Below are 27,676 nucleotides of genomic sequence, written 5' to 3' on the forward strand. Positions count from 1 at the left end.
GTTACCAGCAAAAAATGTAAAGCGTTACTTGACGACAGAGGAGTCACAACCACAGGAAAATTCCAGCCAAGTGCAGGAGTTGAAAACCAATGAGCTGTCATCAGAGTGAATCATGAATCATTTTTATACATTTGATGCAGTAGGGAATAGATGTGGTGATGTTTGCAATTTTATGCTTTTATGTATACTGATATATAATTAATAGTTTATTCTTTGATGTATACTGGTCTTAACCTATATGATTAATAGTTTATGCTTTTATGTACTTTGATCTTAACCTATATGATTAATATAAGCATTCTAAGCATTCTATAATATGGATATCCAATATAGAGTATTATGGATGTTTGTATGTGATGAGTATACCTATAACCTTTGCACAAATTTACTGGGTTCATAGGGGATGCATCCCCTCCAATTGGCAATAATGGCATATGGATTTAATTTTTTTGAAAGAAACATTTCTCAATTATCAACTAATAGCAATCATTTTCAGGCTAATTTGACCCTTCTTCATACCCAGCAGGTTATGGTATGCACTTCACAGCCACATGTGTTTTTATTAGCATCTAATCTGAGTATCATGAATTGTAATGTTTTGTTTTGTGTAACAAGTAAGTACTAATCATATAAAAAATGGGGGATATATATATATATATGAATAAATATTATTATTAATATGAAACATATATATAATTAATATATATGTATTATAAATATATATGAATAGCGCATCATACGCTGCACTAAAGTTAAAAAGTACAATAAATCTGAAATGTGTCAAGGAAGCACAGACTGTTCATACATTGTCTCCTCAGAAAACTGTGATGCTATTTTAATCCATGGTATCACAGGTAAAGAAATACAGTAATTGATTTGATGCTTTTAATTTCATTAATTTTATTAAATTTTCCCTCCATTCCTTTAGTCAAAAAATGTTGAGATTTTTCATGTCTAAGGCACAAGTGTTTTAATATAAATTTACAGAGTTTTAAATATGGATCTTGAGACTATCTATGAATATGATGGGTAGCGATGAAGTAGAAATGTGAATCTTGTGCATCATGTAGAACCAGGAGTGGTATGCAATATTGGCACAAAGTTATTGTGTATTTATTTAATGAATTTTTGTTTTGATTCTGATAACATCTTGTAGAAATCAGGGCTAACGCAGTTCTCACAAAATTTTCCACAGATTATCTTGAGGCAAGCACATAGTAATTGCGTGTTGAAAAAATGTACTGCAGAAACATCTCTAGACAAGTACAGTCTGCATTATTCAGGAAGTTGTAACATGTAAATACTTAAAGTGCATAAATAATGATACATAAATTCCTAGTTTAAGCATCATCAGCACAAGGACATTTATTGACGTGGGTGGAAACATTTGGGGGATAGAGGATTTTTTTTTCTCTTTGTTATGTTAAAGTGAGAAATAGTACTAAAGGTACACCAGAGAGCTGACATGACTTGGGGAGTTCCAGAAAATTCTCAAGATGGTCAATGGCCTGTAAATATTTTCGTCCTAGTGAGGAATAAGCCCACTGGCCCCATTGGGGCTCTTCCCCTCTCACCGCTGTAGTGACCCCGGCCTAGGGACATCTCTCACAGGATTTTGTTCTGTTGCTGTTGTCCAAACTGTTACATTCCTGTGAAACATTCAGTTTCCACCAACTGTTATTTTTAGAGCAAGAAAAGCTTCCTTTGAGCTGCTTCCAGCAGCTGCGCTCACTCCTGCACTTCAACAGGGCCCTTTGGGCAGCTGCTGTGCACGACATCTGGGCCACGAAGGGTGCCCCGTTATTCTAAATAGGAAAAATTCTAATGGAAAAACAAGGGCCCTATTTTGAATTATTTGAACACTTAAAGCTGCCCCTAACTTAAAAATCAGGCCCCACATAGCAAAAGTTACTGCAGACATCAAAGTGACCAGCTAACCAAGGAACAGTTGTTTAAAAGATTTGGCATTTTGTCTTTAAACTTCTCAGAAGTTTAAACTTGGTAAACTCAGCCTCCTCTGCCAGGCACTGAAATGTTCCAGAAAGGTGTTGTTGCAGGGGGAACATTATCAGGCTTTAGGACTCCTTTTACAGAACTGCTTGGTAACTACAGAAAATACATTCTGATTCAGTATTTACATTGTAATTGGATTTATCCAAGAAAATAATTTTGGATTTGGTTTGACAAGGTTTGAATTGCAAAACAAGCTTTGCAGCTATATTAATCAAGTCAGCCTGCTATCAGAATGATAGCCTGTTTTGCCACTGTGAGACTTTTTGTTGGTAGACTTAAGTGCCAAAATAAGCAGAAATGATGTGTTATTCTCTAGGGTCGAGTATAGGCCAGTATGTCTTCAATTCACCCTTTGAAGACCTACCCACAAAATGATATAGGTGTAAGTCCTGTCAGAAGCTACTTTTAGCTGAGAGGAGAGCAGTCGTGATTCTCTATCTCATGAGCTTATTTAGCAGACTGGCATTCTCTCTATTTGCAGCTTACTTGCAAGGGAAAACTCATTGTTGGTGTAGTACTTGTAGTTTGGAAATATGTATCCTTTATTTACCTCCTTTTCCAGAGGCATAAAAATATAAGGGACTGAATAATGAGCCTGAACTTGCACAACCTACTAGCTTATGATCCATGACTGCAAACGTAACTGGGCCTAGTGTGGGGGTGCCCACGTAGGGCTCACAAGTCATACCCAGTCCATCCAAAGAGTTTCAGCCCATGGATGTTCCACGATGCTCTTTCCCAGGGCCATCCCCTTGGCCAGGGGATTTTCCTGGCAACTAAGGCCTTTGTGTATCTTCCATTATTTGCTTGGAAACGTACCCATCCATGCCATGATGTGACAGATCTATTCCCGTGGTATGCGAGTATGAGAGGCTCTGTTCTGACCACATTACAGTGGAAAGACTGGGAGCTGGAGCCTGTGAGGGCTCCAACAGGAGGTGATGTGGCCTACCCTCACAAAAAAAATCAGATAACACCCCTCTAATGTAATAATAACCTCTTGTGTAAGCACTTTTGATGTGAATGTTCACAGACAAGAAAAGATATTTGCCAAGGTCCCGTCTTGAACCCCTTAATTAGAGGCGTAGTCCTGTTAATTTCATAAGATTACTTGCCTAAATATGTACCACTCCCATGAGGAAAGTGTTGTATTGTTTAGCCCTAAACAAATTAGAATAAGCTAAGCAGATTGACAGGCGAGGAGACCATTAAAAGATGAAAAGGAATCACAGAGCCTGTTTTATTGTGAATGTTTGCTTGATTATTTGTTAGAAGGATACAGAGTGGCAAACATTTGGATTTTGTTTTTATCAAGACTAAGCCAGGCTTCTCCCAATCATTTTTGTTTGTTTGTTTGTTTGTTTGGCTAAGTAAGGCAACATACAGAAATGTCTGTGACTTGCCATTTTCTTTCTAAGAGTAGTTCCTATGAATCCCCTGGACGTTCTGGATCTGGAAATCGTACCCACCAAGCACCCCAGCCTGTTTGCTTTGCTAACCTGCTGCTGCGATTCTGATACCTCTTAGAGAGTTTGGAGAGCTTCTCCCACTGGAGCTGATGGCCTTCCAGGAAAAGGGAGAGCTTCTGGGAAAAGCAGCTTCAGGATAAGCTGGAGGAGCAGCACCTAGAAAACAAAAACCCATTCAAAAGTGTTAGGTACATTTGTGACAATATAAAGTACCAATTAGAGAGGAGTATGATCATTTCTATTTAAATCATGCTTGCAATGCCTCATAACTTTCTGCCTAAAGGCACATTTTTTAAAAGTTCAGGCAATATCTTTTTCTGCAGAATCATCTGTAGGGCCTAGAAGTGGGGGCAGCAATATAAAAGTCACTCCCTCAGCCCCATAGCAGAATGCCTCTCCAAGCTTCTGTAAATGCTGGCTTTACTCTGCATGGCAAGCTGTTGAAAATTAAATTTATGTATGGTCATTGATAACTGTTCTTACAAACATTGCCAACCACTGCTAAAAATCTGCCCTTGGCTTTTGGCCTCATCTATCTACCTGTATCTTTTTTTGAGTTCTTATTCCAAGCAAGCCAGGTCTACAAATCCAGATGCTTTTGCCAAAAATCATGTCTGATTGATAGCAAAAAAAACACTGATATTTTTCCCCGTTCTGAACTTCTGTTCTTCATTCAGTGAAGAGCAGAGATGTTACTAACTGGTGGTAGTGAATTATATTTCCTTTAACATCTCTGTTTACAAGTTGTCACCTCTTATCAGAGCTTCAAGGTATCATATTTTGACAGTTTAAGATATTTAACAGTATATTTTAATTCACTGAGAAGTAATGTATCAGATCACTTGTTTCATTAAGGTGTGAACCACCAAACTTAACTTTGTCAATGATAAAGGATGAGAGTATAAGCTTTGGTTTCTAAAGAAGTTGATACATGAGGTCTAAATTAATGGGAACGAAATAGCTATTTATCTAATTTTCTTATTCACAGCTGCTTTCTGTGAATGTTGGGTTTTATTTCACATACTTTCTCTGGTAGACTGTCGAGGATGAGATAATAGTAAGGAACTCTTCTCTAGCATCTATTAGTCCTGTTTCTTTACATAAACCAGGAATATCACTTATTGAATGTAGGTTTTTAGATTAAAATATAAATTTATGCATTTAAGGCAATATAAGTAAAAAGCCCTTCAAGGTAACTAAAAGACTCCTTTTTAATTATAGCTTTATCATAGGTTTATTAAAATAATTCTCAGCAAAATTAATTTCCTTGCAAGGAGCAGAATACTGAATTAAAAGAAAAGCAATTCTGAATCATGGGCTATGATACCCAGTAGTGGGTACATTTAATCAGTCGGCACTGCACCTAATGAGTGCAGTTGCGGAGCTGCCCAATTAATGTGTCCTTGCTATTGTGGAGTTAGTCTCAATTAAATACATACTACCAAGAAGAACTAGCTATTTAATCAGCTCTGCTAAGACATTGGATTTTCTAACCTGTCACTATCTAAACCAGCTATGCATTGTTTAACATACATCAGGCACTAAGACAGGAACTTGCTGAGCCATCTATTTTATTACAAGTCTTGAAGCAGCAATTTACTGCTCTTAAACAATTAAAAGGATTTTTTTCTTTGCTTTATCCTTACTAAATGTTTTAAATAAAACAAATAAATGTATGGAAGAAGGCTTGATTGAGTGACTGACAAACTAATGCTGAAGAAGTCTTATGAATTCAACGTTGCTTAATGGCAAAACAGCTTGGAAAATGGAGTGAGAGAAACAAAAAAATTAAAAATGCTATAAGCTCTAAATAAAACATAAAACATTTTGTGTGTGTGTGTGTGTGGGGACCATTACACATAAGTCAGTGTTTGATATGTGGCATATAATTACAGGAAGTTTGTAGAAGGTGCCATGATACCTGTCAATTATGAGCAGGCAGCAAATGCAGATAACATACATAATTCATCAGCAGACTGCCCTTTGTTGTTAAGCCGACTGATTTAGCATAATATAACTGCTTATTCAAAATAAGACATTTAAATTCAAATGAAATACTGTTACCTCTAGAAAATGTGCTCAGTTATTGTACTGGTTCCGATGTATATGTATACATTGCTAAATGTTAGCAAGGAGCAGTACAACTACACAAATTTACATATGCTCACAAATCTGTTGTATTATGAGGAAAAAAAAAAGCAGTGTTATCAATAATAGAAAGGTCAGCCCTTATATTCTTGTATGCTGGAATGTTTTAGCCGATTATGACTTTCTACAGGAAGGAAGGGTTTAACAATTCCAATGATTTGAATGTGTGTGTAGTATGTGTTATTTATTCTGCTATTCTCATACCCATTATTTTAATAACTGAAAGTATACTTTAAAAATAATTTAAAGAATCAGTGTATATGTCAGTTCAGATTAATTTCTCCTGTTATGCTCTTTAATTGTGCTTGCTTGAAGTCAGGTGGATCCTAACAGTAAAACCATCTCTCTAGACAAGAGCAAGCTTTAAGTGTGTTGATCGGATTATATGTGGCAGGTTTTATGCTTTTTTTCTGAGTAGGAGTGTCCTCACCTAGTATAATATGTTCAGTACTCTTTTCTTACCTGTCTTAAAGTAAAAATGTAAAAAGAAAATCTATCAAGATGAAAAAAGTCTGATAAAAATATGAGGGTTCTAAAATGCCTAAACTCCAATGCTTGTCTATAAAGAGATAGAAAACAATTTGATGCTTAGAAGGAGATCTGAGCTACAACAGAAATTTGTGTACTGTATAAAAAAATTACAGAGTAGACAAACGAGCCTCTTTTATTTAGTATTTCATGATACAAGAAGGAGGAAGCACATTGTGAAACCAAAAGGACAACAAATAGAAAACTTATTATGGGAACATGCTGTATACATGCTCTATATGAAAGAGAGGTTTTAGCAGCTGGGATTCACTTCTGTAAAATGAGAGGGAGCAAAGAGCTCTTTGCTTCTAAAGCAGAGAGCTTAGTAGGATTTCTCGAGCGTTTCAACTTTTGCGAGCGGCGAGAGCATTCCCACCTGTACACAGAGCAAGCTGCGAAAGGTCCTGTTGTGTATCAAGGTCCACGTGACTGTAGCGTAGCCTCACTACCAAACGGGTGCATTTCCCTCATGAGGAGCCTGTCTGCATTTCCTGTGCTCTCTCTGGTAGTGGGTAGGTACTGTGTTTATATACAATATTTCCAAGGGAAGAAGGAATTTATATTCTCCCAGGAATTTATATTCTCCCCAGGTCCCCTGGGAGAAATACAGGAACGTAGTCAGGGAGTGCAGAGATGCGACAAGGAAAGCTAAGGTGCGCTTGGAATGCAATCTGGCAAGGGACGTTAAAAATAACAAGAAAAAATTCTTTAAATACATTAACAGCAAAAGGAAGATCAGGGAAAACGTGGGTCTGCTGGCGGACGGGATGTGCACCCTGGTTACAAATAACACAGAAAAAGCAGAGTTGCTCAATGCCTTCTTTGCTTTGGAGTTTACCAAGGGCAGCCCATTAGAGTCCCAGGCCCTAGGGACAAGAGAAGAAGCTGGTGGAGAGGAAGACTTGTCCTGGGTAGAGGAAGATTGGGTCAGAGAGCACCTAAGGAATCTCGATACCCACAAATCCATGGGCCCTGATGGGATGCACCCCAGAGTGCTGCGGGAGCTGGCAGAGGTCATAGCTAAGCTGCTCTCCATCATGTTTGAAAGATCCTGGAGAACAGGGGAGGTGCCGGAAGACTGGAAGAAGGCCAATGTCACGCCAGTCTTCAAAAAAGGCAAGAAGGAGGACCCAGGCAACTACAGGCCAGTGAGCCTCACCTCCGTCCCCGGAAAAGTGATGGAACGGCTCATACTGGTTGTTGTCTCCAGGCACATGGAGGATAAGAAGGTGCTCAAGAGTAGTCAGCATGGATTCACCAAGGGGAAATCATGCTTGACTAATGAGCGGAATGCTCAAGTTTTTGTATTAATCAATAAGGGGGTTTCTCCACAGTTTGGCTGAAGAGCAGGACAAAGGGAGGGGAGACTGAGTGGAGCCATGAGCCGAGAAGGACAAAAAGAGCCATCTGCAAGGAGATGGGGCCTTTACAAAGGAGGGAAATAGGGCAATTGCCCCACATTCTTCAGCAAGGGGGACAAAGGAGTTGGTGAGCTCAGGTGAGAACAGATGGCGGGAGGCCGGAGTTCGGTGTAGGCGGGCCGGGAAGGCTGTAACTTCTGAGTACCTTGGCCAATGGGGAAAAGGAGAGGGCGTCCCTCGGTCGGGAAATTAGGATAAAAGGGGGGCTGCGTCCCCCAGCAAACTGAGAGACCCCACAGGGATATGCCCGGTGGACTCTCCCTTTATTCGAATAAAGTTTTAGGACTCCTCTGTCTCCTTTTTGGACATTCAGTTCTTGACAGCGAGATTTTCCGCACAAATGGGGGCTCGTCCGGGATCCTTCCACCTTCCGGGAACGGCAGACGGCGATTGGAGTCGACGGCGCGCCTCACCATAGCTTTTGGTGATCGACTCCCTTCGACGGCAGCCTGCACCGGACGACTGATTGGGTTCCCGAGACTGTCCGGAGACAGACGAGAAGCGGATCGGGGGATCCGCAGGTAGGACCAGGAGGGGGTCCTCAAGGGGTGTGACGAAAGGGCTAGGTCTGACGGAAAGGACCTCCGGGTAGCGCTAAGCCCGACGGAAAGGGCTAGGTCTGACGGAAAGGACCTCCCGGTAGCGCTAAGCCCGAAGGAAAGGGCTAGGTCTGACGGAAAGGACCTCCGGGTAGCGCTAAGCCCGACGGAAAGGGCTAGGTCTGACGGAAAGGACCTCCCGGTAGCGCTAAGCCCGACGGAAAGGGCTAGGTCTGACGGAAAGGACCTCCGGGTAGCGCTAAGCCCGACGGAAAGGGCTAGGTCTGACGGAAAGGACCTCCCGGTAGCGCTAAGCCCGACGGAAAGGGCTAGGTCTGACGGAAAGGACCTCCGGGTAGCGCTAAGCCCGACGGAAAGGGCTAGGTCTGACGGAAAGGACCTCCCGGTAGCGCTAAGCCCGACGGAAAGGGCTAGGTCTGACGGAAAGGACCTCCCGGTAGCGCTATAGTCTGACGGAAAGGACTAGGTCTGAAGGAAAGGACCTCCGGGTAGCGCTAAAGTCCGACGGAAAGGACCAGGTTTGACGGAAAGGACCATTGAAATCTCACTGGTGAGTACTATGGGACAGTGGGGAACAAAAGGGGTGGCGACCCCGACATGGGAGTCCAGGGAGAGCAGCGAAGGGAAGGCAAAAGAGGGTGCTGGGGAAAGGAATGATGACCTTAACTTATCCCCATATAGTCCCTTGGGGAGACTTCTGGGGGTTTGGGATAACTTGTGCATTCCCCCAGAAATAACCAAGGAACTAATGATAAAATATTTTTGTTTTGTTTGGCCAGAATATAAGTTACCAGGGCGATTTAGGTGGCCCCCTGTAGGGTCGGACGACGATCCTGGTCTTTGTCAGGTTTTGTGCCAGTATCTCAATGATACCGAGAAGGGTCTCATCGAGAAAGAATGTGCGTCAATATGGTTAAGGGCAACATCTAGAGGAATCTATGTAACAAGAGAGGTGGGGGGGAAAGGGAAGCAGGAATCTGAAGAAGGGAAAAAAAAAACAGATAGGGAGGAGTGGGATGTCCTCCAGTACCTTCCCCCACCTTATCACCAAAATTCATCAGGAGCCACAGCTCTTGTCCCCTCTGCACCTCCTGCTTCTAGTGACAGTGAAGAGGAGGAGGAACAGGACATTTTATCCCCTTCAAAAACAAGAAAAGGAACCCAGTACGAGGTGCCAAAAACTTCTAAAGTTCCGACAAAAATTCGGCAAATGCCCCTACGACAGGTTCCATTGGGAGGTCAGGATGGGGGATTTGGATTTGTAATCGTGCCACTGACCACCCAAGATATAAGGGGATTAAAGAAAGAACTACCTCCTTATTTAGATGATCCCATAGGAGTAGGGGAAAAGATAGATGAATATCTAGGAAATGCAGATTACACTTGGAAGGATTGGGATTTTCTTTTAGGAATCTTATTTGGATTCCAGGAAAAGAAAATGATCTTGCAAAAAGCTCGTCAATTATGGGAGGACGAACACCCGCAGGCAGGCCAAAATGCGATAGATGCACCCACTGTGGATGATAGGATCCCAGTGGGAGACCCCCCATTGGGATCCAAATGATCGAGTCAGTTTGACCCGTCTTCGAGATTATCGAGCATACATAATCAGAGCCATTAAAATGGCAGTCCCCAGAACTAATAATATGTCAAAGGCTATGACCTTGGAACAGGGAAAAGATGAGAGCCCCTCTCATTGGCTAGAAAGAATTAGAGATGCTTTGAGGAAACAGGGAGGACTGGACCCTGAGGGACCAGCCTTTGACACATTACTAAAAGTACAGTTTGTCACTAAATCTTGGCCTGATATAAGAAGGAGGATGCAGAAGGATGAAGAGTGGCAGGATAAACCATTAGAGGAATTGGTAAAGAGAGCACAACAGGTGTATGTGAGAAGGGATGAGGAAAAGGCAAAGACAAAGGCAATGATTATGGCTCAGTATATAAGACAATCACAAGGATCTGTGAGGCCCCCTGAGGGACCCCCAAGGGCCAGAGGAAGGGGTCGATCTCAAGGGCGTAGTCAAAGGCAGGGCAGGGGGATGGTCTCTTCAACAGAAGATATCCATCTAAAACAAAAATTGGGAAGAAATCAGTGTGCATTGTGTAATGAGGAAGGACATTGGAGAAGGGAATGCCCACAGAGGCTAAGAGATCCTCAGGAAGAGGAAATTCACCGACTAATGGAAATGGATTGCCAGGGATGTCAGGGGCTCCCATTATACCAAGGATCCACCACACGGGAGCCCTTGATAACATGTAGGGTGGGTCCGGACCGAGAGGAAGTGTGTTTCTTGATAGATACAGGAGCCTCTCGATCCACCTTGAATTTTATGCCAAAAGGAGGGCGATTGTCAAAAGGCTCCTTGGTTATCCAAGGGGTAAGTGGGAAAGACGAACGAGTGCGTATCATCCAGCCACTGGTAGTGGATGTGGGAAATAAATTTGAGATGCATGATTTTCTCTTTGTCCCAAATTGTGATTGCAATCTGCTGGGGAGGGATTTGATGGCTAAATTGGGAATGCAAATCAGTATTGTAAGAGATGATAAAGAAGCTTGCACTACTGTAACTTTGTGCAAAATGTCTGACAAAGCTTATGCTGAAGTGAACCCAGAAGTGTGGGCAGTTCCAGGAAAATATGGAAAACTAGACATGGAACCTCTCCAAATTACTTTAAAGCAACCAGGGCAGATAGTCTCTAAAAAGCAGTATCCTATTTCACGAGAGGGAAGGAAAGGCTTACAACCTACTATTGAGTCTTTGCTGGAAGCAGGACTTTTGGAGCCGTGTATGTCTCCATACAATACTCCCATTCTGCCAGTCAAGAAGCCAGATGGAACCTATAGAATGGTACAGGACTTAAGAGCAATAAATGAAATTATCAAACCAAGACATCCCACAGTTCCAGATCCATACACTATTCTAAACCAGATCCCCTCTTCACATCAGTACTATTCAGTACTTGATTTGAAAGATGCATTTTGGGGATGTCCTCTCACAGAGGATAGTAAGCAATATTTTGCCTTTGAATGGGAACAAGAGGAGGGAGGAAAAACAATAAAACAACAATTGACATGGACAGTTCTCCCGCAAGGATACACTGAGGCACCGGTCTTGTTTGGACAAGCCTTGCAGAAAATACTGAAGGAATTTACCCCACCTCCTGGAGTTAGGTTATTGCAGTATGTGGATGACTTGCTCCTATCAGGGGAAGAAGAGGGGGTAGTAGAGGAAGCCACTGTGAAATTACTTAATTTCTTGGCCCAAAAAGGGCTTAGGGTGTCCAAAAAGAAGGCACAAATGGTGGAAAGAAGGGTCAAATATTTGGGGCATATTTTGACCGGAGGTTTACGATGCCTTGACCCAGAAAGAATTCGGGGAATTTTAGAAGTGCCATTACCCAGGACTAAGAGAGAGCTACGGCAGTTCCTAGGGCTAGTAGGATACTGCAGAGCCTGGGTTGAAGACTTTTCTGCATTAGCTAGACCACTGTATGACTTTTTAACCCAAAACAGCCCCAATGTTGTGGTATGGACACAAGAAGGAGAACAGAGCTTTAGAAAATTAAAAGATAAATTGAGCAAGGCTCCGGCCTTAGCTCTTCCGGATGCAGAAAAAGAATTTGAATTATATGTGGATGTCAAACAGGGCCACGCCAAGGGAATTTTAGTGCAAGAATATGGAGGCATGCCAAGACCAGTAGCTTATTTTTCTAAAATATTAGACCCAGTAGCTAAGGGGTGGCCTTATTGTCTGCAGAATTGTGCAGCTACGGCCCTAATGGTAACTGAGGCCCGAAAGCTGACTACAGGAGGATCCCTTGTTGTCAAGGTCCCACACCAGGTCAAGGCATTACTAACTGAAAGGGCTTCCAAATGGATGACCAGTGCCCGATTATTGCAGTATGAAACCTGTTTAATGGAGCAGGAAGATTTAAAATTAAGAAGTGGGGGAGGGTTTAACCCAGCTTCTTGTCTAACTGGTCCTGAGGGAGAAGAATCAAAGGAAATCCATGACTGTATTCAAGTACTAGATCTCCAAACTCGACCTAGGGAAGATTTGAGAGATATTCCTTGGCCAGATGGGGACAATGTGTTTATTGATGGATCTTCAAGAGTAATAGAAGGGAAACGGGCTACAGGATATGCTATCATTAAGGGAAGGGAGCTGCTGGAGGGAGGAAAGCTGCCATCTACCTGGTCAGCCCAAACCGCAGAACTGTACTCTCTAATAAGAGCCTGTGAATTATATCAAGGCAAGCTAGTGAATATCTTTACAGATTCTAAATATGCATATGGGGTGGCACATATGTTTGGAAAACTGTGGGAAGAAAGAGGTTTATTAACTTGCCGAGGAAAGGCATTGGTGCATAAGGATCTGATTGCTCGCCTGCTGGAGGTGGTGAACCTCCCCAAAAAGGTCTCAATAATTCATATCAGGGGACATCAGACAGGACACTCAGAGCAGGAGGTAGGCAATCGATTGGCTGATGAGGAAGCTCAAAAAGCAGCACTCCTACCAGAAGTATCTAAGATCCTCCCTCTCCTACCGGTAGTCCAGCCATTACCAGAAAAGATGTCTTTTCCACCAGAAGAATTAGAAATAATTAAAAATAGTGGAGCAAAAGAAAAAGGACATGACTGGTTTACAAAGGAGGGCAAACAATGGGTGCCCAAAGCCCTAGCCCTACAAATACTGAAAGAGCTTCACGAAGGAAGCCATTGGGGCTCTAGAGGGCTGGCGGAAGCCTTCCTTAAAACCTATGCTGCCCTTGGTCTTTTTGTTCTGGCAAAACAGGCCATTGAGGGCTGTCTGATTTGTGCTAAGGCCAACGGCCGAGCCGCAAGAGAAGTTGCAAGGGGAGGACGACCCTGGGCTGTACGCCCATTCCAACGATGCCAAGCAGACTTTACTGAGATGCCCCGTGTAGGGAGACTTAAGTATCTTCTGGTAATAGTATGTCAGTTGACAGGATGGCCCGAGGCATTTCCAACTGCCTCAGCAACAACTGGATCTGTAATTAAGGTGTTCTTAGAACAAATAATTCCAAGATATGGGTTGGTAGAGGCAATAGATTCAGACAGAGGCACTCATTTTACAGGAAAGGTCCTTCAAGATGTCATGACTGCCCTAGGGATTCGATGGGACTTGCATACCCCTTGGCATCCTCAGAGTTCTGGTAGAGTGGAAAGGATGAATGGGAACATTAAAAAGCATCTTTTAAAATTGGTGTTAGAAACTAAGATGCCGTGGACACGACTTCTCCCATTAGCTTTAGCAAGAATAAGAGCAAAACCAAGGGGAGACATTCAGCTGTCCCCCTTTGAAATAATGTTTGGGATTCCCTATCCTGCTAACTCCCAACCTGGCAAGGAGGTGGAGATAAGTGATATATATGTAAAGCAATATGTGGCCAGAATACATTCTCTTGTGAAGTCTCTCCGACAGGAAGCCCAGCTTGCACAGACCCTCCCCTTGGATTTTGCAGTCCATGATATCCAACCAGGGGATTGGGTCTTGGTCAAAGAATGGAAAGAAGCACCACTGCTAGCAAAGTGGCGAGGACCTTATCAGGTATTACTAACCACAGAAACATCAATCAAGACAGCTGAGCATGGATGGACTCATCATACTAGAGTTAAGATTTCCAAGACTCCAGAAGTTTGGACTTCTCAGTTGAAGGAAGAGGATGGAAAGCCCCGGCTAACTCTCCGTAGATCTGTACCGCTGACGGGGAGTAGGTCTGGAAAATAAACTCTGGGTTGCTGGGTCTGTGAGAATCCAGGAGGATATGAAGACTACCCATGGGTACTAGACATACTGAATGCAGGTTGCAGGTTGTTAGTTAATAACCTAGTTTGTAAAAACAAATATTGTTCAAAAAAAAAAAAAAAAAAAAAAAAAAAAGAGGAGGGATTGAGCGGAATGCTCAAGTTTTTGTATTAATCAATAAGGGGGTTTCTCCACAGTTTGGCTGAAGAGCAGGACAAAGGGAGGGGAGACTGAGTGGAGCCATGAGCCGAGAAGGACAAAAAGAGCCATCTGCAAGGAGATGGGGCCTTTACAAAGGAGGGAAATAGGGCAATTGCCCCACATTCTTCAGCAAGGGGGACAAAGGAGTTGGTGAGCTCAGGTGAGAACAGATGGCGGGAGGCCGGAGTTCGGTGTAGGCGGGCCGGGAAGGCTGTAACTTCTGAGTACCTTGGCCAATGGGGAAAAGGAGAGGGCGTCCCTCGGTCGGGAAATTAGGATAAAAGGGGGGCTGCGTCCCCCAGCAAACTGAGAGACCCCACAGGGATATGCCCGGTGGACTCTCCCTTTATTCAAATAAAGTTTTAGGACTCCTCTGTCTCCTTTTTGGACATTCAGTTCTTGACAGCGAGATTTTCCGCACACTAACCTGATAGCCTTCTATGATGGAATGACCGGCTGGATAGACGAGGGGAGAGCGGTGGATGTCGTCTATCTCGACTTCACCAAGGCTTTTGACACCGTCCCTCACAACATTCTCCTGGGCAAGCTCCGGAAGTGTGGGATAGATGAGTGCACAGTGAGGTGGATTAGGAACTGGCTGGATGGCAGGGCCCAGAGGGTGGTGATCAGCGGTGCAGAGTCTAGTTGGAGGCCTGTAGCTAGCGGGGTCCCCCAGGGGTCAGTCCTTGGTCCAGTCCTGTTCAATTTATTCATCAATGACCTGGATGAAGGCACAGAGTGCTCCCTCAGCAAGTTTGCTGATGACACGAAACTGGGAGGAGTAGCCGATACCCCAGAGGGCTGCGCTGCCATCCAGAGGGACCTGGACAGACTGGACAACTGGGCGGTGAAAAATCTCATGCAATTCAACAAGGCCAAGTGCAAGGTTCTGCACCTGGGGAGAAATAACCTCAGACACCAGTACAGGCTGGGGACCGACCTTCTGGAGAGCAGCTCTGCAGAGAAAGACCTGGGTGTCATGGTGGACGACAAGTTGACCATGAGGCAGCAGTGTGCTCTTGTGGCCAAGAAGGCCAATGGGATCCTGGGGTGCATTAAGAAGAGCGTCTCCAGCAGGTCGAGGGAGGTGATCCTGCCCCTCTACTCAGCCCTGGTGAGGCCGCATCTGGAGTATTGTGTCCAGTTCTGGGCTCCACAGTACAAGAGGGATGTGGAGCTGCTGGAGAGAGTCCAGCGCAGGGCCACAAGGATGATCAGGGGCCTGGAACATCTGCCCTATGAGGAGAGGCTGAGGGAGCTGGGCCTGTTCAGCCTGGAGAAGAGAAGGCTGAGAGGGGATCTAATCAGTGTCTATAAGTACCTCATGGGAGGCAGTGAGGAGGATGATGCTGGTCTCTTTTCTGTGGTGGCCACTGATAGGGCTAGAGGAAATGGCCACAAACTGAAGCACCAAAAGTTCCACATGACCTTAAGGAAAAAATTCTTAACAGTGAGGGTGACAGAGCACTGGAACAGGCTGCCCAGAGAGGCTGTGGAGTCTCCTTCTCTGGAGATCTTCAAAACCCGCTTGGATGCAGTCCTGTGCCACGTGCTCTAGGTGACCCTGCGTATGCAGGGGGGTTGGACTAGATGATCTCTAGAGGTCCCTTCCAACCCTAAGCATTCTATGATTCTGTGATTCTATGATTCTATATAGAATAAAATAAATATACAAAATTCAAGCACACATCATGCTTAATGGAGGCTCCCTGAGGTGATGTTCCCCATGCATTTATTTCTCCTCACTCCCCTTTCTCTTGCCCTGCATGATCACTGCATGCCTGTGCCCCGAGTGGGAGCAGAGCAGTAGCAGTGAGAGCAGGGAGCCTTGCATGTGCGTTGGGAGCGTGTGAGCTGTGAAGCAGCTGCCGCTTGACAGGGCAGGAGGTCTCTCCCCTCGACAGTGAGCTGAAGGAGTCCCGCCAAAGGGGACGGGGCAAGGGTAGAGGTACTGGGAGGCAGGGAAAAGGTGAAAATTGCTACCTCTGGAGAGCTTCTTGCTGAAGTTTTGCCACCAACCTAAAGATAAGGACATTTTTCCTGTACTTAGTGGTGTTTGTTTACCTAAGGTCAACAGGGTTGTTCTGTCCTGCCTCCGTTTGCACCTCCAAAAGGCTTGTGAAGGGCAGATGTGTTTCTTTTGCCTGTACCAGGCTCTCCTGGGTGATGCTGCTGCTAAAGCTACTAACCCAGGATCCCTTAACCAAGGCTGCTCTCCTGTACTGGGACCTGACATATATCATCAAAATACCCCTCACAATTTAGGATCATAAACACTCTAAGTAAATAGACAGTTTTTTTGGATTGCTGAGTCATAACTCATACATTTCTAAGTGTATTGATTTTCTTCCTTGATTAAGGAAGAAAAAGCAAAACTGTTCTCCCTCCACAACACAACACCCTTAACAAGACCATTCGCGGGGGGGTAGGGTTTAGCTCTAGCTAGAGATTTCTTAAAGTAGTTTGCGGTAGGAATGATAGCAGAGGAAACATGGAGCTCTAGAGATGTAGAAAATGGTCTTTGGGCAGCAGGAAAAGAATAGAAAAAAGCATTTCCTAAAATACAGTATATTGTTATCTGTCAATGCTTCAACTCATGCATACAGAGAAAGAGTTACCTTTGGGTCCAGATGGATGCAAAGTCTTTGCAAAATGTAAGGACAGAGTGGTGATTTCTGAGGGACAAGCTGGAATGAATCTTTTCTTTTTCACTGACCTACTGAGGAGAGGTTTTGAGCATGGAGAAAAACTTCTGTTGTTCACTAAAGATGTCCCCACCAAGGAGCAAAGAGCCTGCCTGGACCAGTGATTTATAGAGATTTCTATTTATAGAAAAAGTGATTTATAGAAAAGGGGCTGTTTAGATCTATGTGCTGTTGTTACTAAAAGAAAGAGCCCAACTGTATATACATTTTTAAGTAATTGGGGAACAGTTTCATGCTTTATGGTACAAATAGTTCTTACAGACAGAACAGCGTAACATACTGCAGAGAACCAAGAACTATAAATAAAGACACATTCTCTTGAAGCATACAGTGACAGACACTTCATTGGCAATATCACATACTGGAATAGGTCAGAGATCATGTTTTCTAAAAATCTTTTACAAATTCTTACGATAATCTTGATATAGATAGTTGATCTATGCTCTTTATGATCATATTCTTTACAAGTCCAAAAGGATACTAAATACTGAGTAATGTTCATCTGCTTTGAAGATGAACATAGAAATAAAAAGTAAAACTCATTAAAGGGATAAAGCTAAGTCGCTGCTCTCAAATACCATCTGTAATGATGCGCACTGTTCACGGTCTACATTCTAGCAGAGCCAAACCCACAGGCTTTGCCCAAGCAATGCTGGCTTTTTTTAGGACTCCTAGCTGCTGTTTACTCTGGTAGTCTCTGTTCAACTCTCATTTGTGATAAAATACAGGGCACAGTGCCAGTTACCAGGGCACAGGGCAGAGGCCTCTAATCTCTCATATGGAGTGATCTGCTGGCAGATGAATAACAGCTACTAAGACAGCTAGATTTAGGCACATATCAGACACTTATCATTTTCCAGGTTGGTTATAATAGCAGCTGCTTTTCATTACAGGGTTTTCAAATGCACAACTTCACCTGGTATGAATTATCAATCCATTGAAGTTCACTGCAACTCTCAGAATTTACACCAGATGAGAATCTGAGCTATCGTTGGAGATAGTCTCACTCCAGGAATCTTAAATGAGGAATGCTGCCGAGCAGATACAGCAAAAAGACTGGAAAATCATTTGATCTGATTGTGTCAGTCAGCCCATATGTTAAAAGCAAGGTGTGAGAGTCTGGGGAATGACTGCCAGTTTGTGGATATGACTTCATTGTAATTTGAAGTGCAGATTGGACTCTCCATTTTGTAGCAGAAGCAAGATGCGCTCTGTGAAGCTGAACCGTCTTCAAGAGCACCTCAACCAGAGGCTCTTTCAGCCTGCTGGAGCAATTGCATTGCTGCTAGCACCAACAAGCCACACACGGCTGTTGCACTGACATAAGCTTGGTGCCTGTCCCAGGAAAAACTCATCAGGAGCACAGAGAAGATGCTGAATCTGCTTTCAGAAAAGACACCTGCTTCAGAGACGGAGCAAGGCTGGGGAAAGGAGGATGGAGAAAGTTTTGCCTGCTCTTCTCACAGACCAAAATTTGTTTCTTCAGATAATTACAAGAAAGGGGGAAATTAGAGTAAAGTGTAAGTGTGTATACAAACGCTGAGTGGGCTGAGTGAGCGCAGGTTAAGAGGCTGCTTTGCAAAATCTGTTCTTGTGACTTTGCTGCAAGTTAAAGATGATTCTTAGAAGCACAAAATCCCAAACTGGGCTTCCCAGGCCTGGAACCATGAGACCCAAATCCACCTCGGATTCAGAACTATAATGTAAGGCCTAACTAGAAATCAGATGCTCTGCTTAGCTGTAGATTTCCAGAGTATTTTTAAGTATAATCAGACAGCTATGTGATTCTGTAACGGATGAGGAGGCAGTGATACCTCAGTGACCAGTGAAACCCCCAAAAGCAGGCAGACAGTCTAGTGAGCACATTGCAGGAAAAAGCTGCCCTTTGGTGTGAACGCAGTCTCCATACCAGTGGATGTGACCCCATCTGGCAGCCTAGCTGGAAACGCTTGGGCTGAGCAGAGCCCAGGCCCAGGCGCCGCTCCTAGTGAGGGCGGCACGAGTGCGGTTCCTTCATGGCCAGTGCCGCAGTGACACATGACAAATGCTGCCCACACCTTCAGCAGACTACTGGCACTCCTCTTTCTGAGGGCTTCTCAAGACCATTCAGTTTATTAGCTTCTTCAGCACTGCACAGGAGAATACAGGGGCCCTTCCATACTGCAGATCTTCTAACACATCGCTTGATATCCTAAACAAATCTCCTAAACCAAGTACCAAGGCATTCAAAGTTTAGATGCATGCAGGGTGCATGCAACTTTGCCCAAAAAGCTGGTCAAGAAGGACTGCTATCAGGTACAAGTGCTCAGCTTGCAGGAAGCTTAATAGAAAATTCAGATGATCAGTCATTAAAAAAAAAGACTGTGAACAGAGATACAAATATCCAATTCTTTTTAAGGACTACTTGGAATGCTGATCTCACTCAAACAGGCTTCCCAACTTATTTTAAACATCTTATGTAATTATATTCTGTTTTCAAGTTCCTGTCACTACACAGAGGTCCCTGTTGTGTAAGTTCATATTCAGGTCGAGTTCAAAGAGGCTTCATAGCCCTCTAAGACAGGATATTGTCCTTCTGTCAAAGTGGTTTTGCCCCAAGCTGTAAGAGGGTTGAAGTACCCATTGTAAGGGATCTTTGCATTTGTTATTGCTCACAGAAAGAATATTTTCAGCTAAGCAATGATATCGTATTAATTTTATATGTTGTAATGAGGAAATGGGTTGTTGTAAATAATGATAAGTGAATGCTATGGATTGCTTTTGTACATTTTATTTGAAGGACTAAATATCACTTCGTAAACAAGAGTCCAAGCTTGATTGTGAATTTTGGCCAACTCGGAAGATCAGGTGTCTGTCTGCATGTTTCCTTGGTGCATTTAAAATCATGCAGGGATACAGCAGTTGATGCCTGAGATAGGACTGTTCATCTAGAACAGTATTCTACCTTCTGTATATGGCCACAAGCTTATATACAGCATGGAACCACCAGATGCATTATTAATTCACAGTATTGTTGCTGAGAACCTGGAAAAGGCAGGAAGGGGAAATGCTGAAAGTCCCTGTGCGGCTGGGGGACTTTCTTCTGCGTACATCTTTGGGACAGGCTTTTCCATGGGCTGCCTCCCTTGCTCTACAAGGCACTTTACATCGACGAGTATGCTCTCTCTTAGGCTGCTGCAGCTGCACAAAAGCCCCAGTACAACTGTTAGCATCCATAGGTAGAAAAGTGAAGCCCTTAGCTCCATATCACAGGTAGGGCTAGAACATCCCCTGTGAACATCTGGGCTGATCCATTTTGTTATAGAAGTCATTGAGATTCCCTGGATTATTTCTGAGCTTGGCTAGAACCTGTCTTCTAAGATGGACATCTCTTGAGGTGAAAAACACCAGAGACAAAAAATCCATTAGAATTCTCAGCAAAGTGTTCCAATGGTTGACTGCTTCTCAGCATTTACGGAAAACTGTACCACTCCAGTTAGATTTTGGTCAGCTTCGACATCCAGCAATTGGATCCTGTTATGTCTTTGTAAGCTAGACTGAAACACAAGTATCAAGTTTCTGTTTCATTGCAGATACTTTTGTACTGCAGTCAATATCCTTCTTATGTCTGATACACCAAACAGAAAAACTTCCTTCCATCTTTCATGATACGTCACATGAATCGATTATTTTTCTGGCTCTTCTCTGAGCCTTTTCTGTCTACCAATACCGTTCTTAAATCCTAGAACAGGACAAAGTATTCCAACAAAAAATGTTTCAGTGCCAAAGGTAGAACTAATTGTCTCGGTAGTCTCTAGAGCAGGGGTCCTCAAACTACGGCCCCCCAGGGTCCTCAATCCGGCCCGCTGGTATTTACAGAACCCCCCCGCCCCCTCCCGCCGGGGGTTGGGGGGGGGAAACCAAGCAGCCGCAGATGACTTCCTACCACTTAATCCGCGCGCCGGCCTCCGCAGCCCCCCAAGCACCCGCCGGGACTGGGCTGGAACCAGCGCCTCGTCCTCGACCTGCCCCCCACCCTCAAAGGGGCGTCTCTCGGCTACTAAACCTCCTCCCCCTCCCCCTCCGCGATGCGCGGCAGGCGAGAGGCGCGGGCATCTCCTCTGCCGAGCAAGCTCAGTCGGCAGCCTCCGGACTGCGAGGTCCAGCCAACGCGGGCGAATCGCCAGAGCCCCGGCGCGGCAAAGCTCCTTCAGTCCCTTCTGGCCGCCCTTTCCGGACTGCGCGGCCGGGCTGAGGAGGGGGCGGTGGCATCAGCGAGGTGGGCGGCTCCCCCGTCTCTCCCTCCCTCCCTCCAGCTCCCAGGCAGGACAAGCAGCCAGCACCAGTGGGAAACGCGCGCACCATCATGTCAAAAAAAAAAAAACAAATTGACTCCGAGTGCAGGGTGTTCCAAGAAAAGTGGACTTCTGATTATTTTTTCACGGAGTACAAAGAAAGAGCTGTTTGTCCGATATGCCAGAATTCAGTGTCTGTGTTCAAGGAATACAATTTGCGACGACGCTACAAAACTCAACATAAAGATAAATATGATTCTTTGGTCGGACAAGTGAGAAAAGATAAAATATTAAGACTGAAACATGGATTGACAACTCAGAAAAATACTTCTGTGAAGCAAAAGCAGCTCAATATATCATCACTTCGAGCAAGCTATCAAGTTGCCAAGCTCATAGCGCGCACTTGCAGAGCATTCATAGAGGGAGAATTTGTTAAAGAATGCCTTCTTTCTGTTGCCAAAGAGATGTGTCCAGAGAAGGCAGATTTATTTAGTACAGTGAGTTTTTCAGGACCTACAGTGACACGAAGGATTGAAGAAATGGGGGAAAATTTGAATCTGCAGTTGCAAAACTCCTCAAAAAAACGTTGCTATTTCTCATTGGCACTCGACGAAAGCAATGATGTTCGTGATTCTGCACAACTTCTAATTTTCATTCGTGGGACAAATGATTCTTTCGAAGTCACAGAGGAGCTTGCTGCACTGAAAAGCATCAAAGGAACAACTACAGGAGAGGATATCTATGAGAAAGTTTGCCAAACTATGAATGATTTGGAGCTGGACTGGGGTAAACCATTCGGTGTGACAACTGATGGTGCTCCTAGCATGGTGGGCTCCATGAAAGGAGTGGTTGCACGCATTAACAGAGAGATGGACAAACGCAACCATTCACATCCAATAGCCATACACTGCATCATCCACCAACAAGCACTGTGTTGTAAATCACTGAAGCTGGACTCTGTCGTGAAAATTGTAGTTTCTTGTGTTAACTTCATTAGAGCTCATGCACTAAACCACAGACAGTTTCAGGAATTTCTGTCTGAGCTAAATGTTGCCTATGAAGATATTCTGTACCACACAGAAGTCCATTGGCTGAGTCGAGGGAGAGTTTTGAAACAATTTTATGACTTACTTCCACAGGTTTATGATTTTATGCTTTCTAAAAACAAAGAAGTACCAGAGCTCAAAGATGCAGAATGGAAATGGCACCTTGCGTTTCTGACAGATGTAACAGAGCTACTCAACAATTTCAATGTCCAACTTCAAGGAAAGGGGAAGCTCATCTGTGATATGTATTCACATGTGAAAGCATTTCAAGTCAAATTAGACCTGCTCATTAACCAAGTAAAGGAGGAAAACTTCTGCCATCTCCCCACAACTCAAAACCTGTCTGCAGAAAAACCAGCAGTTGCATTCCCAAACAAAACATGTATGGATGTACTAGAAATGTTGCAAAAGGAGTTTCAAATTAGATTTAAAGAGCTTCGTCTCCATGAACAGGACATACAGCTTTTCCAGAACCCATTTTCTGTCGACATTGAACCGTTGATCCGATTTACCAAATGGAATTGGCCGAACTACAGACTTGTGACTCGCTGAAAGGTGCATTCAAATCAAGCAGCCTTACTAATTTCTATGCATCTCTCCCCTCAGAGACATATCATAATCTCAGGAACCATGCACTCAAAATTGCAACCATCTTTGGCAGCACCTATGTCTGTGAGCAGACGTTTTCCCAAATGAAACATATGAAATCTCCAATCAGATCCAGACTAACTGATGAACACTTGCATCACTTGCTATGACTAGCAGTGACAAATATGGAACCTAACATTGACCATCTCATTAGCCAAAAGCAGGCCCGTAGTTCACATTAAAATGAAGAACAATTGTAATCAACAAAAACAAATAATATTTCAAATATTGCATTCTTTTTCCTGTTTTTTTGTGCACTACTACAAATAAAATATGTGCAGCGTGCATAGGAATTTGTTCATTTTTTTCCAAACTATAGTCTGGCCCCCAACAGTGTCTGAGGGACAGTGAACCGGCCCCCTGTTTAAAAAGTTTGAGGACCCCTGCTCTAGAGCTTTCTCTTTGTACAGCCAAGAATTATGTGAGGCTTTTTGACCATAGCACCATATCCAAGAATTCATTCACTGTTAACTTTGATACCACTGTTATCTCTGCATCCCTTCATTTCCTCCAAATCCCTGTATCAAAAAAAAGGAATAAAAACCCCCACTAGCATCTTCTGTTCTTCTTCCAGCAAAACACAAAATTCTGAAGATGAAAAAATGCAAGGGCAGCACTACCTTTGCCCTAATATGGCTAGTGATTAGACCATGTGAAATTTGTTGTAGCTGTATCAAAAGACCTGTTCAGAAATGATCTGGAGTGATTTCGTAGAGCTCTAACTCCATTATTAGCGAAGCTTGGGAGGCCCTAGAAGAATGAGCACATGGAAAGCACAGCACACGTCCTTTCAGAGACCCACTAATCCATTAATCCTGCCTTGTATAAGCGGGGCCAGTAATGGAGCCACAGGAGCCTTTAACATGGGGACTGCCTGCACAGGGAAAAAGGCGCTGATGGCAAGATGGAAGTGCAGTGCTGAATGATACCATACACACGAGTCATGGATGGAAAGTCTATATAATGCAGAGGAGGAGTAACGGAACTTGTGAAGCATCTACAGCATAAGCCAAATATTCTAAAAGACGGGTTCAATAACGTTCAAAAGTAGAGTAAATCTATAGCATAGGAATATTATAGCATTACTCTGAGATGCCATAGTAAAGTTGTGTAAGCACAGACTATAGCTGCATGTTTTAGAGATGAACAGAGCCAAGATATACAGGGCTTTAGGTGACCCTGCGTGTGCAGGGGGGTTGGACTAGATGACCTCTAGAGGTCCCTTCCAACCTTAAGCATTCTATGAAATGAAATGAAATGAAACGAAACGAAACGAAACCTAAGAAAACAAGCTGGAGGCTTAGTCTCCCCTAAAATAAGAGGTAGTGTTTTCTAGGGAACTGTATTTTGAAAACACCTTGTTCAAAGGTGTTTCCCCCCAAATTTAGGGGTCCTCTCTTCTTTCTTGAGTGCTGATATTTAGTTGGCAGATTGAATAAACGGATAAAAAGGACAGGCTGCCTCCACTGCTTTATAGTTAGCCACAAAACACTTGTCTGCTTGCAACCAACTTATTAAACAAAGCCATCTGGATTGCATCAGTGACTTATCTTTGTTGTTTATTACATCCCCAATCTTTTGGGTCATCTGAGCTATGATTAATAACTCTGTACATCTTTGATATCATTTAAAACAAGTATCAAATAACATATGGCCAAAAGCAATTCCTAAAATAATCCCCATATGAATGTACTTGCTTGTTAGAATTCTCCATCTATGGTTTAATTTTGAGTTTCAGCTAACCAATATTCTATTAATTAACAGGCCATATTGATTGAACTAGTATGATATTTAAAAACTGGCATGCATAACAATCAAAATGGCTGCAAAAAAAATCTAAGTATTACATAAACACTGTTGTTACATAAGTATTCTTATTTTTATCAAGTGTGTTCAATAAAACTGGGGTCAATACATCTATTTTTCATATACCCATATGGACTGACATTAGTGCTACTGATTTCCTTTCACAGCTTACTGACAGGACTGTATGAGTTATCTCTTATTTCACCTAGATAGGCGAGACTGATGGCAAATAAATATCTGTGTTGTCCTACTTACCCCTTTTCCCTTACTCTAGCTATGTCAAGTCTTCCAGATTGCCTTTGCGTTTCTAATTTATAAAAAGTAATAAACTGGAGAGCTGCTTAGTTAGTTTAAAAAGAGATAACGGAAGTTATCTGAACATGGTTCTTCAAACCTAGCAGGCTCCTGAGTAACTGCTGGAATAGGATGCATTTCCTCACCCTGTGAGGCGATGAAAAAATGGCTTTTACCCATATGCGTCAAACAGCACGAATACTCAATGTTTTGGGGTTTTTTTTCCTGTGTTTTCCTAGTGGCAATTCCACCATTTCTATAGATCCATATCACTGTAAGACACCCCTCCCTAAGTGTATCATTTCTAGTCATGAGGGCAGGCAGCTCGGGAGATGAATGACACTGTTCTCTGCAGGCATAATTGTCATTTACAGCACTGAGTCAGAGGAAGCAGTAATTCTGCATAAAATATTCCATCAGCCTGGCTGATGTGTTATCCCCAAATGGTGTGTTGAGGCAATGAAGAACAGTCACTTTTCTGAGCATCTATTAAAAGGGCAGAGTCAGCTTCAAATCTAGCCAACTTATAAAAGTTAGTTAAAAGCAGTTCTACACTTTCCTACACATCTCCTAAATGACTTGTAAAGGCATGTGTTTCTATAAATAAGTTTCACATGACGGAGGCACAAAAAGATGAAACTGTCTTAAAAAAAAACAAAAAGTCAGACACACAGAAAAGTGCAGGCAAAAGCAACCAGGGAAATATTTTCATTCAGAATTACTTGAACAGTTGGTATAACTCTCAATAAGAAATGTGTAGGTACATTGAGCCTATGTTCCTTTCAGAAATAAGTGGCCTATGGAGGGACCCGAAGAAACAAGCTGTTATTCAGCCCAACTTCATTCTCTTAGACCCCAACTTCCATGAGACAATAAGCAACAACAAATTTATCTGTTAGGTTAAGTTTATAGATATCAGTAGTGTATCAGTACTTTGCCTGGGACAGCAAAGGACCAACACAGAAAGTTCCTACTCCATTCCCCTCTTTATTTCCATTCATCCCTCACCTCTTTTTTTATATGCAAAAAGCAGAGCCTTCATCTTGCCTAGGACCAGTAATTCTATATATTTTCCAAGTAAAGTAATTTTAATCATCCAACAAACTACAGCTGAGCATAAAAGGTTATTAGCATTTGTATTTTTAGATATATTTCATGCAAAATGCTGTATGAGGCTTGTCAGAATCAAAGCTGGATATTTATATCACAATGCTCTAACGCAGCTAGGTAAGACCTATACAAATGATAGCACAACAACTTTTGGTGAGATGAGCTCTAGATGAAGTAGTAAATTTGGCATAATGTTCACTCTGCAGGTGCTGAAGTTTATCGTTATCCTCACTGTAGTCTTGGACATGATTTTTAGCTCTCAAGCCACTTTCAAGCAGTTGTCTCCTGAATGCTAGTTTCACTCTTGTGTTGGCAGATCCATACGGAGTGTGTTATGAATGTTGCCATGGTTATACTCCCAATTTAGTAAACAGTATGAAATAAACCCCCATCCAATGGCAATAATGGGATTGAGACTGATCCCCAGGCACTATTAAAGTGGTTCCTCTTCATTTACATTTCTGAAACACCTGAGCAAACAGGAGTTGCCAGTGTTGGGGATACCACTCCTTTCAAGAAGTGCTCAAAGTCAGCAAACAATTCTCCCCTCCTAGGTCCATCGCTCCAGAAAAGGCAAGAGATTCCGATCAAAAGGAAAAAGTTGCTGTCCTCCCTATAGCAAATGTAGTGACTGCGGCTCACGATGACCAGATGGATGTCATCACCACAGCATCAATTATTGGGAGAGGAAACTGCAACTTTTGTGAGGCCCAGAGTTATTTTAGGAAGATTTTCCTGATGTTGGGATCAGTTCAGGGTGGATCCAATTTCCTTGGCAGTAAATGCCGTTTGGAGGGTGGAGTTGGCAAAGGGCTGGGCGCTAGATCATCCTTCAAGTCTTGCCTGCATTACTTCTGCCCTTCCTCACTTCTTCCACTCCTAACCCATACCCTAGAGAGTTCTTATTTTCCTGTTAAAGAAAACATCCCTAGCTTTCCTAGAGAACATGAACAACAGCCAGTCAACCACAGCTGGTGAACTTTTGTTTTAAAATATAAAAATCAAAGCCTTCACATTTGCAAAGATAAGCTGAGAGGCCAGAAAAGGCTGCAAATTGATGCAGTACTGGCTGCCCAAGTTTGCATTTGGAGCATTTCCATACCTGTGCTGCTGCCCTGAGCAAAGTCAAAGCTGGAAAGCATCTGCCAGGCTTCACTGCTGCTACTCAGAACCACTGAAACCACAGGGGAACAAGCTGATTTTAGTGTTGGTGGCAAGGAAGCTCGGAGAAGCACAGATGAAAGTCACCAACTTGGGGCATCGGAGTGGCTCTTCCTGCCTCATAGTTTGGGGGGGGGGGGGGGGGGGAGGGAGCAGTAACATGGCATTGGACCTTTGCTGCAGCCATCACAGCTCAATAAATTCAGAGGCTTCAGAGACCTGTCCCTGCCCAGAACCTTTTTTTTTTTTTTTTTTTTTTTGGAAAGACTTAAAAATATATTTTGCATGAACACACCAGATTTCTGTCCCTCCTGCTCATGGATCACAACATCCCTTGGGTGACTGATGGTGACATGTGCCAAAGCCTGCGGCCAGCCTGACACAGTATCTCCTATAGCTGTGAAGATCACCACAAATAGAGCCTCTATCCACTGCTTTGGAAGGCACCCAAGTACAGCTCAGCAGAGGACAGTGCCTAGCAATAAGACAGATGCCCCATGAGTCCACCCCAATTTATT

At 43.3% G+C, this 27,676-nt stretch overlaps 1 long non-coding RNA gene across 1 annotated transcript in view; it reads right to left on the reverse strand.

Annotated features, from left to right (window-relative positions):
* Nucleotides 1-2,908: 2,908 nt before the first annotated feature.
* The window catches only part of LOC148596267 (uncharacterized), a 32,279-nt gene continuing 7,511 nt past the window's right edge, over nucleotides 2,909-27,676 (reverse strand). Inside the window, exon 2 of the long non-coding RNA XR_015913337.1 lies at nucleotides 2,909-3,638. This is a non-coding gene — a long non-coding RNA (uncharacterized LOC148596267). The remainder of the gene's footprint in view (nucleotides 3,639-27,676) is intronic.

Source organism: Tinamus guttatus, unplaced genomic scaffold, assembly GCF_059628265.1.
Source record: "Tinamus guttatus ecotype Peru unplaced genomic scaffold, ASM5962826v1 Tinamus_guttatus_pri_ptg000020l, whole genome shotgun sequence".
NCBI classification, from domain to species: Eukaryota; Metazoa; Chordata; class Aves; order Tinamiformes; family Tinamidae; genus Tinamus; species Tinamus guttatus.